Raw genomic sequence first — 13459 nt, forward strand, 5'->3', positions numbered from 1 at the left:
CAGAAGGAGGGAGGGCATGAGTCAGGAGTAGTCACGCCCACCTCGGGGAGCGACGAAACGATCAAGAGGAAGGTTGGGAGTTGGGCGCGCGCGCCAAGTTCAAATGTAGCGGAAGCTGGCGCAGTAAGCAGCCCAGAGAGTGAACCAGGTCCCAAAGTCCGCCGCAAGGAGGCGGAAGGGTCAGGGGGGTCCGCGTCAGAAGAGAGTAGGAAAAAGGAGACCCCCGGGGGCAGAAGGACCCAGAGACGGAGGGAAAGGCGCAGGAGGTGGAGCAAGGCTAGGGTATTAAGCTGGTGTGCTAGAGGCGGAGACTCAGACGGGTCTTCGTCGTTCTGACCTAGAAGAAGTAGGGCTGCACATTGCAGTTTGGAAATGGAACCTGTAATCCAATAAAGACTCTTTGAAACTAAGCACTGGCTGACTTGGTCCTATGTGAGCTGGGACTGGGCGGCAGCCCTGACACTATCCTTCTCAAGAGTCGGCCTCAGGAGGGCATTAAAAATCTTCGATGTTTACTGCAAATCAAATTTTCTTACAATTAACCATGTTAAGTCCAAAGTTCTAATTTTCACCAAGAGTCGAAAAACCTATAATTGGAGAATAGACGGAAAAGCTATTGACCAAGTCTTTAAATTTCAGTACTTGGGAGTCTTTCTCCAACACAACATGGGCTGGAAGGTCCATATTGCATATGTATTAAACAGAGCTAAAGCCCTTTCCTATGCGTTATTGCGTTCTTTCTTTTCAGATGGGGCTTTCCATATTCCATCAGTGTTAAAAGTTTTCAAGGCAAAGGTGATTGCAACAATAGCATATGCAATCCCATTATGGGGGTCCTTTGTTAACCTAACCCATTTGGAGGTAATCCAAAACCAGCTTTTAAGAAGGTTGCTAAAATTACCCAGGTGTGTAAGCAATACTGCTATACGACTGGAACTAAATGTTACATCTCTAGAAACCACACTATGGAAATGCATCCTCTGTTACTGGTTGGCATTATGGCATAAACTTCCAAATCTCCACTTGATACAGTGTCTCTGGAGAGATGACTTCCCTAGCCCCTGGGCAAAAATAATACATGGGAAACTTGTGTCCCTAGGACTATCTCCATCTGTACTATTAAAATTGGATTTAATTTCTGCCAAAAGAATTATAACTCACAAATTAGAGGAGATGGATTTACAATTTAATATTGCGACAGGTGGTGGCACCTGTTCGCCGATAAACCTTGGCTTAACACCACCAACAAAACTTCCATCTTACTTAACTACCTTATCTGTGGTGACGCACAGGTATGCCTTTATAAAGGCTAGATTCAATGTTTTCCCATCAAACGTGTTGGGTAACAGACTCTCCAACGGTCAGATCTCACTCCTCTGTGACTGTAAAAGTGGATCTATAGAATCGTTATATCATATAATCTTCTGTTGTCCATTACATTCAGCAGCACGGTCCAAGTTTCTGGCTCCATATTTATCGAGAATTGCTGACGGTCCTCAGGAAGCCCAAATAATATACTTATTAAACGACGAAGATACAAGTAGATCCCTTGCAGTCGCTAGATACCTGATTAATGTTTTATTTCAAAAGAGGAGAAATGGATCACTGTATATCTCCGACAGCTTAGCTAAATTTAAGAACCATCAATAAGTGCCAGAACTAAGACGCATACCCCCCAAAATCTGATGGATCTGAATGGCGGTTTACATAGGGGGAGCTTATTGTGTATAGTGTTTACTTAACTGAAGTAAAATTGGTTCTATATGTTAGGATATTTCCGTTCCACCTTAAAGGGAGCAGGCTTTGGGAGTCACAGAGTCTGCGCATGTCCTATTCACAGGATGTTTATGTTCTGATATTCCTTTCGTTTTTGCCAGACGGCCAGAGATGCTGACACAGAACGGTCACATTTTCTTTTGTTCTGTTAAACGCTAAATAAAGTCTGTAAATATGCTCTTCTGCTCTTCTGCGGTGCAAGCTTTTGACTGTGCTTTCTGCTGCAAGAGGGTGCACCAGCCTAGGAATGTGGCTAGGAATTTCTAAGGCTTTGTGCCCCTAACTGTTGGATCTGCGTGACTACGGGAGGCCGATGGACGTCCAGAACTCCGGCTTGGGGGCTCATGATGGACACTATCTCCCTGGCAGTTTCCCAACAACAAGGTTTCGGGCCCAGATTCACGGCACCTACAGGAGAGTAAAGCTGCAACAGACTGCGTTTGAGAGGTATGAAGTGGGGAAAGCGAAAGGAAGGGACGCTTTTCTGTTTTACCTCGCAAGGAGTCTTTGATCTCCGGCAGATTAATTGGCCTGGGAGCCGAGCCAGAAAGGCTTCGTGATTAATAGCTGCCAAGATAAGGAGTCTTTGAAGGCATAGGGCTCACGGCTCAAGTAAAAAGCTGAGATGGATCTCTTACAGACCTCAGAAACTGCTCCGTGTCCACTAAAGCTGAATGGCCACAACTATCAGACCTGGGCAAGGTACTGTGAGGGCCAGATGAGAAGGCTTGGAGTATGGAATACCGTTTCTGAGAACCCCCCAGCCCCAGTGACAGATGAGTGGAAAGCACAGGATTCGAGAGCCATGGGAATAATTTTGCTCTCAGTAGCTCCTGAAGAGTTAATCACCTTGGCTGGCAAGGCAACTGCCCGTGCAATGTGGGACGGGCTAAGAGCCTGTCATCTCCGACAAGAGGCTGGGTCTGTGTTGCTTTATTTCAGAAAGCTGCACAGGAAGCGTTTGGAGCCAGGGGAAGATCTTAGAGCCCACGTTTTACAGTTGCAGCATCTCAGACAGGAATTGGCTCAGAGAGGTTTCAATATGCCTGAGTCACTGTTTGCTATTCTCATCCTGGACTCCCTGGATGAAAGCTACCATGCCGTGTCAAGTCAGCTGGCGACCCTCCCTGCGCAAGACCTCACTGCTACAAAGGTCTTGGCAACTTTGCAAAATGAATACGATAGAAGGAATGCAGCTGAGTCGGCTTGTGCGCTTCAGGGGGAGCGAAGTGGGACAGGATTCCAGCCTCCAGGGGAAGCCAAAGCGTTGGCAGCTGTGAAGTGCTGGAACTGTGGGAACCAAGGTCATACTCAGAGGTTTTGTCCAAAGACTGGAAATAAACAGAGGAAAAAGCCTGCAGGTGGCCCGAAGCAGAAGGGGGGTGGAAAGCCCGCGCAAGGGAAAAACAAAGCGATGTTTGCTGGCACTGCTTCACCAAAGGCTAAAGGCACGTCTGCTAACCAGAAGCAGGGGGGTGAGCTGCAAAAGCCCACGCCAGTGGAAAGCAAGGTTTTGCTTGCTGGCACAGCTTCACCAAAGGCTAAAGGCACGTCTGGTGGCCAGGAGCAGCGGGGGGGGGGGGGGCAAGCTGCAAAAGGGTTTGCTTGCTGTAAAGACTGCTCCAACAGCCAAAGGCAGCTTTGTTGTTGATTCAGGCTGTACCCGCCACATTTCGAAGGATCGCCACCTCTTTATCTCCTTCAAGCCTCAGGAAGGTGAGATCCACCTGGCTGATGGAAGGACGTTGCAAATTGCAGGAGAAGGGACTGTGAAACTTGCAAGTTTGCACACAACCATCAGCGGTGTACTGTATGTTCCAGGAGCGGCGAGCAACTTGTTGAGCGTCCCACAGCTTACTGGGCGTGGTTTTCAGATTTCCTTCAAGAGGAGCGTCTGTGTCATCAGTAAAGGCAAAGAGGACTATTTGCATGCAAAGTTTATGGATGGTTTGTTCCATATAACTTATGACGACACTGTTGTTGTGTCTAATGCTGATTCTTGTTGTGTTGCACAAACTAACAAAGTTCTTCATGCAGGTTGCATTCACGATGCGCATCGAAGGTTTTGTCACCTCTCTTGGAAGGCACTGGCCAAGATGCCAGAGGTGGTTGAGGGTTTGAACATCAAACCCTGTAAATTTCACATGAAATGTGTATCTTGTGCAGAGAACAAGGTGAAGGTTGCTCCAAAAGGCAAGGAGTCTAGCAGGCAGGCTTCCAAACCCTACCAGCTAGTGCATGCAGACCTGGTTGGGCCACTTGCGCCCTCTTTAGGAGGAGCAAGGTATTTCATGATTCTAATTGATTCTTTTTCCAGGTACATTCATGTGTATTTGCTCGAACAGAAATCGCAAGCGTTTCCGAAGTTTAAGGAATTCTGTGCTTGGTTGGAAAATGTGCACGGTAAACGTATTTCCTGTTTGTTTACTGATCGGGGCGGGGAGTTTACTTCTCAGCAGTTTGAAGCTTTCCTGACTGAGAAGGGAATCCAGCATGACATGTCAACGCCCAGATCGCCATGGATGAATGGGCTTGCGGAGAGAGCAAATCAGACATTGCTGCAAGGAATCAAAACCTTGTTGCATGATGCCAATCTCCCTGATAAGTTTTGGGGGGAAGCTTTGGGGAATTTGGTTTATTCTTTTAATCGCAGATTGTCATCACCCATTGGTTGTACTCCCTATGAGAAGATGTTTGGCAAGAAACCCAACACCAAACACATGAAAATCTTTGGTTCTGACATGTGGGTACGCACACAACAAACCAACAAGCTTGGGAAGCGTGGGGCACATGGTTTGTTCATGGGGTACGAAAAAGGTGCGTACAGGGTATGGATGACTAACTCTAAGTCCATTAAGTTCACAAGGAGTGTTGAGTACAATCCCAAGTGGGGGGAAAATGTGGGAATTTTCCAGAGTTACCCAGAGGAGGATGAAGGTGATGTCAAGCAAGCAGCTAAAGATGAGAAAGCTGCTGCTGATGAGGATGAGGATGATGATGATGATGATCAGAGTTCGGATTCCAGTTCAGTGGGCGGCGCTGCTGGTGGTGCTGGTGTCAGTGACAGTGATGACACAACAGACTACAAGAGCGCACAGGCCTCGGTCAGACCATCTGATGCGTCTGACAATGAACTGGAAGAACCACTGTTCACCATTGGTCACTTTTCTCCTAAGAAAGAGGAGATGAGTCCAGAAGACTTGCGTCTAGTACACAGATCTGAAAGGGCGACCAAGGGCAGACCTCCAAAGAGGTATGCTGATGAGTTTGCTAAGACAGCAACTGCTGTTCTTAGTAGCTCAGAGAAGGTATGGGAACCTTCAAGCTTCAAAGAGGTTCAGGAGTTAACCTCTAAAGATGCTGAGCCTTGGCTTAATGCCATGAAGGCTGAAGTTGATTCCTTGAACAGGAACCAAACTTGGGAACTGGTACCGGTAGTCCCAGGAATGAGACTGGTTGGCAGCAAATGGGTCTTCAAGGCCAAGACAGACCAGAATGGCAAGGTAGTCAGACACAAAGCCAGATTGGTTGCCAGAGGTTTTTCACAGGTACCAGGACAGGATTACCACGAGACCTACTCACCCACAGTCAAATATGAGAGCATTCGGCTGATGCTCAAGATTGCTGCGGAGGAGAAACTACATGTTTCCCACCACGACATTAATACAGCTTTTTTGTACGGGATTTTGGGGGAGGAGCTGTTCATGCTTCCACCTGATGGGATGGAGATACAGAAGGGAATGGTCTGTAAACTGCGGAAATCCTTATATGGTCTCAAGCAGAGTGCCAGGTGTTGGAACACAAAACTCACTGAGACATTGCTTTCTCTAGGTTTTCACCAGGGCAAAGCTGATCCATGTGTGTTTGTCAAGGAGGAGGGGCAAAACAAACTGTATTGTTTATGTTTTGTTGATGATCTTCTGATGTTTTGGAAGAATCAGGCTTTTTATCAAAGCACCCTAGCTCAGCTGAAGGAGCACTTTGACATGAAGGATCTTGGTGAGGTGTCCAACTATCTTTCTCTGCAGGTGGAGAAGGACCAAGCAGGTAATTTTCTGGTACACCAAACACAGAAAATTGCTGATGTGTTAACCAGGTTGAATTTGGTTGATGCAAACCCAGCAGACACACCGATGGTGACAGGTTACCAGGTAGACAGTACTGCTGAAGCGTTTTCTGACACAACGCTATACAGATGCATTCTAGGCAAGCTGAATTTCATTGCCAGATGTTCAAGACCTGACATAGCTGTAAGCTGTAATCTGCTTAGCAGACATGCCAACAATCCTACGGTTCAGGATTGGAAAGCTCTGAAGCGCATAGCCCGCTATTTGAAAGGGACTATGCACTACAGGCTGAGGTTCACCAGTCAGAAGACTGGAGGTCTTGAAATCTTTGCAGATGCTAGTTTTGGAAGTGACACCACGGATGGTACAAGCACTTCTGGAGTATGCTACATGTACAACCACTGCCTGTTTGACTGGTTGTGCAAGAAGCAGACAACAGTGAGCCTAAGTTCCTGTGAAGCAGAACTCAATGCTCTGTCATAATTCCACACTGTATATCTGCTTCAGGGCGCCCCGCGCTCCCGGCAGCAGGCTGCTATCCGCAGCCTAGGGAGCCCTGTGGGAACTCCCGTGAGCTCCCCAGGCTTGCTGATAGGTTCCTGAAGCCTGGAGAGTGAGAGGGGTCGGTGCGCACCGACCCCTCTCGCTCTCCAAGCTTCAGCGAAAGCCTGCATTCGCCCCATAGGACGCACACAGATTTCCCCTTCATTTTTGGAGCGGAAAAAGTGTGTCCTATAGGGCGAAAAAAACGGTATATTGCAATGCCCACCATCCCTGACCATTAGCCATGCTGGCTGAGACCATCTGTATGGCCACAGATTGCCCGTCCCTGATATTTTATTTTTATGGGTTTTCCACACACATCTGCTCAGCTTCTGTGAGAACAGGATGCTTGAATAGTTGGGCCATTGGCCTGATCCAGCAGGCTCTTTTTATGTTCTTACGTTAGAGGTATGCTGCCTTTGTGCACGGCTGTTCTGCTTACCTCTCATGTTCAAGCCATCATAAACGAGTGAGTGCCTGAGCATGCGCAGAGTGCCACCCTCCCTCAGTGGTGAAATAAATAATCACTACTTTTACTTGAAGCCCTGATAGCCATCGCACCCAGCAGCTCTGGTATGTTTCGTGCACACAATAGAGCACCCTTGATGGATCAAGACCGATGAGAGAATGCCACGTTGTGTTTCTGTTCTGTAGAAGTTGCTTCAACTTTCGTGCACGCAATTTCTGCTTTTGATGGAGACCTTGGCATTATGATAAGAGAAACAGGAACAGCACTTACGGCGCCCAAACAAAAGTGAAAGCAGAACAAGTTTGGACAAAACAGCACAGCAGTGTGTCAAAGTTCCCTGGAGTCCCAATTGCACATTTCCTCCCCTGCCAGGTAGATTTCGGCAGTTCATAGTCTATGTTTTATGTGGATCTGCCCACATATAATTAATGGAAAGGTCCATCTCCTGTTCCCATTGCCTATTGATATAAGAGGTGTGCTCAGTTTGTTTTTAGGGCGTCCTTCTTTTTGCAGGGAATGGGGTGTAGTATTTTTTGGTATTAATTCCTATACTATTTTCATCATCATCATCATCATCATCATCATCATTTATTACTTATACCCCGTCCATCTGGCTGGGTTTTCCCAGCCACTCTGGGAGGCTTCCAACAAAATATTAAAAATACAATAAAACATCAAACATTAAAAACTTCCCTAAACAGGGCTGCCTTCAGGTATCTTCTAAAAGTATAAGTTATATATCATTCATAATTCCACTTCATATCATTTTCATATAATTTAATTGTGATATTATGTTTTCAATACAGTGGTACCTTGCTTCTCGAACTTAATCCGTTCCGGAAGTCCATTCGCCTCCCAAAACCATTTGAAAGCCAAGGCGCAGCTTCTGATTGGCTGCAGGAGCTTCCTGCACTCAAGCGGAAGCCGCGTCGGACATTTGGCTTCCGAAAAACTGGAACACTCACTTCTGGATTTGCGGCGTTTGGGAGCCAAGCCGTTTGACTACCAAGGTACAACTGTAAGTCTGATTGAATTTGGTGGGGCTTCCTCTCAGGCAAGTGGGTTTAGAATTGCAGCCTAAAGCAGCTTTGGAGGCTGGCTGTGTCCACACTATGAACTTAGGACTTGCCTGCACCAGAGCAGAATTTGCAGTCTAGAGTAGATTTGCATCACCCTGTCTCCCCATGAATATATGGGCCTTCAGATGAGATACTTCCCACCCCATTGTTCTCCTGGGCCTTTTGCCCTTTAAATTCAGGGTTTTTTCAGTCCTCAGAAAGTCCAAAATGGGCATGATCGAGAAACCCCTTTGCACGTAGTACAAGAAACATGTATTAGTGCTGAGCCCCAGAATAAATTTCCCCCATCATATTTGGGAGACAGATAAAACTATAACAAAAGATTTTTATTTCTTTTTCTTACAGAGGAACAGCGCAATTCTATGTGTCTTTGCTTTAGGAAAGACCTCTAGGAATTTCTGGTTACAAATCAAAACTTAGCCACCATGCTGAAAATAATGCAGGGCCTACCGTAGCTTTGCAAATAAGCCCACAAGTGACTAGCCCTCAACATTTCACTTGTTCGCCTTGACCTCATTAAGTAGAGAAGTGTACTGTCATTTTGTGACAGAGAAGTTTCCTCCAAGGCAACTGTCCTAGAATGCCAGTCTGCAAAATTTGCCAGTCACCATTAAGTAGATATCTCATTCGCGAAGTCAGTTGTTTCATTTCACAAATGCTGTTTTTGTAAGAGACCCAAACAAATCGGGATGCTCTGCTTACCTTTTGGCGTCGATGCTCAGTGAGGACGTCCAGGTGATGATTGTTCAACTTTGAAGATTGGGTATTGCTGCAGGAGTCTCTGTTTCTCTCGAGGTAAATGATTCCTTAAGCTATTACATTATTTCTAGAGGGTGGAGGAAATGCTTGTGCTTTCGGTTTAGAGAGCGAGGGGGAATTCTGGGGAATTCAAGCAAAGAACGAAGCATCAAAACCTAAGGTCCATAGCAAGGCCAATGACCTAAGCCCTAACTAAAAGGGAGTGGAGGGTGGGTGACTCGCGACGGGACGACGATGAGGAATGAGGCCAGGGAGTGGCTGGCGTTGCAGCAAAGGGCTGCTGAACACGCCCCCTCCGCGGCACCTGGTTGGGTGGCCACCGGGGGGGGCGTGAGCGCCAGCCAGGTGAGCTGGAGGCAGGGGGCAACGCCCCTGCTGGGCGGCGCTCGGGCTCCCGCCGACAACCACTCCCCTCTCTTTCAGGGAGGAGAGTCCTTGTGGTTCGAGGACCCGACCCCCGCGAAGTGAAATGAAGACACAAGGACACATGATATAAGGTTGATGGGCTAGAAAAGGCCACAACTTTATTGATTACAGCAATGAAAAGGTATTGGCTTAGGCATTGGATCGAAACAAGTGGGTTTATTCACCAGTAGGTGGAGCCTGTTGATGCTAATCCAACTATAGGCTCACCCCTGCTGTCACCGAGGGTCGTGCCATGGCCTCCCGCCAAGCAGGCATCGGACAGAATACACGACCGCCAGATTCCTTTAATGGAATACCCCTAAAAATTGAAAGCATAGGCGATGGCCACACCTAGCACTTCGACACACCACAACACATTATTCCAATGCCTAACCGCCACCCGAGCCAAAGGCTCGCCGCCAATACCCTCAAAGCTGCAACCAATCCCAGATGCTTTTTTAAAAATAGATATTTATTAAGAATTTTCCATTTCAAAAAGAAAACCAAAAAGAAAAAACAAAAAAGAAAACATATACAGTTTAGAACCCTTCTTTTCTATAACATATTTCTCTGACTTCCCCACACCTCCCCTTCTTATATTCCAATTCAAATTGTTAATTCAACAAGTTCTCATCCCCAATTTTTAACCTTTTTATATTTAGTTGAATTTAAAAGACCATTTTTACAACATCAAAATTTATGCATCAATGTTCATTCTTAAATCTTAAATCCTTTTTCTAAAGTCGACCCAAATTCCCTTCCACGAATTCCCCACTTTTCATACTAGTAACTGTCAGGGAACTGCCATCGCAGTCAGGAGTGGAGGAAGGGCTCCCGAGCGATGCCGGAGAAGGTCCCAGCAGGAAAGGAGGGGATTCAGTGACTGGGGAAGGAAATCAGCGTTACACTAGGGAGAAAGGCTGGCGGAGGCGGGCTTCGGAGGGATGGCTCCAGGACTCTTCGCCAGAGACCAGCGGGGAGAGCATTGGTCCTCCACTGCCCACACCCACCCTGCGCAGAAGACTTCCGCGCTGTGAGGCTAGGCGGAGACTATCCGTCAAGGAACTTTTATGTTGGAAGAAGTTCAGGAAACGCCCACTGACGGATTCTGCCAGTGACTGAGACAGACGCAGAATCAGGACTGTCCAGCCAGGGAAAGGTTTTTCCAGGCAACCTCGCCGAGAGTGGCGGCAACTTACGCACAAGCAACCCCTAATTCCCATTACAGCAATCCGTCAGTCCTTGGCGTTGCTTGTGCACAACGGCAAGACAGGCAGCACCATGAGTCAAACCGGTGGAGCAGGCGCCCAGCAGGGAGCAGCGGCAGAGCCAAGTCTGGAGGAGAGAAATCGAGACTTGGAACGGCAGGTTGCTCTGTTGGCGGCGCGGCTAGATGAAAGGAGGACTAAGGATGCCCAGGGCAAGCCCACCCCCAGCGCAAGGAAGGTACCAGGGCTGGTGCACAAGTTTGGGGGGAACCCTCGCAACTACAATGCATTCAGAACGGAGGTACAGTACGCCTTGGAACTCCAGTATGATGACTTTGAGGACAATGGAGAGCGGGTGGCTTATGTTGTGGGGCATCTTCAGGATGCGGCCAGGGAATGGATCAGGCCCTTAATGGCAATGCAGAACGCTGCCTTAAAAGACCTTAGGAAATTTTTTGGCGCCATGGATACTATGTTTTCCAGCCAGGTGGAGCAAAGTGTGACTCGCCGAGAACTGATGGCTTGCAAGCAGGGGAGCCAAACAGTTAGGGAGTACTGGTCACGTTTTGCGATGATTATCCACAGACTGGGGTGGGATCTGAACTTGGAACCTGTGCAAATGTTATTTGAGGAAGGATTAGCCCCATCGGTGAAGGACGAACTTTCCCGCCCGCCCCGCCCGCAGTCGATGGATCAGCTGACCAAGGCTGTGCTTGCGATTGGAGTACGCCAGGAAGTGCGGGCGCAAGAGAAGCGGGAGGGGAGAGGAGAGCGTTGGCATGACAACCGCATTCCTGAAATGCCGAGGCAAGCTTCCCAGCCAGTGGAGCCAATGGAAATCGATGGCGCGCGCGCGCAAGGGGTTTCAAACTCCAACGAAATGCGGAAGAAAGAGGGGAAGACAGCCAAGAGGTGTTTCCTCTGCCAACAGCCAGGACATTTTGCCAGGGTCTGCCCTCAAAGGAAGGCATGGCAAGGAATGGTGGGGGCAGCTGGTGGTGAGGAGGAGGGAAACAAGGAGCAGGAGCAGGGAAACGCCAACGCTTGGCTGCCAATCATCGGGCACAGCAGCCAGGCCAGCAACCACTAAAGGTGCCCCAGCCAGACCCCCCCAAGGCAGCTATAGCCATAGAGGTGGAACTAGAACTCCCAAACGGACACCCAGTTAAAGTGAAGGCGCTGCTGGACTCAGGCAGTTCTTGCAATTTCTTCAGCAAGGACTTCGCGCTAGAGCACCAGCTCCACCTACTGCCCCTAGATTTTCCCATGCAGGTGACCACTATCGATGGAAGAGAACTGCTGGGGGGGGGGGGAGTTACGCACCAGACGCCACCAATGCGAGTGAAGGTTTCCAGACACACAGAAACCATTGCCTTTCATGTAGCCACACTGGCAGGACCCCTAATCATATTAGGAACGAGCTGGCTGGCGCTACATGATCCAGTAGTGGCATGGCATCAGCGGACAGTCACCTTTGGGTCAGCACGGTGTTTAGAACACTGCCTAGGGGGGGAAACCCCGAGAATGGCAGTGGCCAGGGTGGCTGGGATGGCGGTGGAGCGGAAGGGGGAGGTACCACCTCAATACGCTGATCTGCAGGAGGTCTTCAGTGAGAAGGAAGTGGATAAGCTACCCCCCCATAGGCCCTTTGACTGCCAAATTAACTTGATCCCAGGGGCTTAGCTGCCGGTGGGTAAGCTGTACGCCATGTCGGACCGGGAAATGCTGGAGTTAAGGAATTTTATTGACAAAAACCTGAAAAGAGGTTTCATAAGAGAATCAAAGGCGGTGGGGGGCAGCCCTGTGTTCTTTGTGGACAAAAAGGACACTAATCAGCCCAGATTGGTCGTGGATTACAGGGCCCTAAACTTGGTGTCAGAAGCCGTGACCTTTCCAATGCCCAGGATTGACGACATTTTAACACAAGTAAGGCAGGGAAAGATTTTTACCAAGCTGGACCTTTGGGGAGCGTACAATTTGATTAGGATGAGGGAGGGGGGTGAATGGAAGACCACCATGTTCACACTTTTGGGGGCCTTTGAGTACTTAGTTATGCCTTTTGGATTGCAATTAGGCTCCGCCTGTTTTCAAGCTTTCATGCACCACGTGTTGGGGCCGCTGCTGTACAAAAATTGCGTAGCCTTTTTGGACGATGTGTTAATCTATTCGCACGACGAGGAGCAACATGTCAGAGATGTCCGGGAAGTGCTAAAGAGGCTACAGAAGCACCAGTTGTGGGTCAAGTTGGAGAAGTGCCAATTCCACGCCCGAGAGGTCGAGTTCCTGGGGTACAGGTTGTCAGACAAGGGCCTAGCTATGGACCCCGGCAAGGTGCAGGCGGTGCTGGAATGGAAGACCCCCAAAACCCGGAAGGACGTGCAGAGGTTCCTAGGGTTCAGCAACTTCTACCGGAAGTTCATCAAGAACTTCGCCCACTTAACCGCGCCCATCACAGATTGTCTCAGTAGCAAAAGGAAGTTCGTCTGGACGGAAGATGCACAGCAGTCCTTTGAACAGCTAAAGAAGGCCTTCGCTGCGGAAGAGCAGCTCCTGCACGTAGATCTGCAGAAGCCAATGAGGCTGGAGACAGATGCGTCAGACTGAGCCATCGGAGCGGTACTGCTCCAGCGGGGGAACCAGTCCAGCTGGAGGCCGTGCGCCTTCTTCTCAAGGAAGCTGAGCAAATCGGAGCAAAACTACACGGTGTATGACCGTGAACTGCTTGCTATTTATGCAGCATTTCGACGCTGGAGACATTTGCTAATAGGAGCGCAGCATAAGATCCAGGTGTGTACGGACCATAAGAACCTGGAATACTGGAGGACAGCGCGGGTGCTCAAACAGAGACAGGTGCGGTGGGCACAAGAATTTTCCAAGTTTTTCTTTGAGATTCGGTACGTGCCGGGAGAGGAAAACATAAGAGCAGATGCTCTCTCCCGGAAGCCGGAGTACATGGAAGGAGAGGGACCACCAGAAGTCAGGCACGTGATCCCCGAGGACCGATGGGTGTGTGGGGGAGTGTTGGTCGGGGAACGAGAACTAGCCGAACTTACGAGAGACGACGAGTTCGCTCAAAACAAAATCAGAGAACTCAGAGAAGCAGGGGAAAACCATGGGGGTTTTGAGGCAAAGGAAGGGATGCTGTATTACAAG

Source organism: Podarcis bocagei (genome assembly GCF_964188305.1).
Source record: "Podarcis bocagei genome assembly, chromosome: W".
NCBI classification, from domain to species: Eukaryota; Metazoa; Chordata; class Lepidosauria; order Squamata; family Lacertidae; genus Podarcis; species Podarcis bocagei.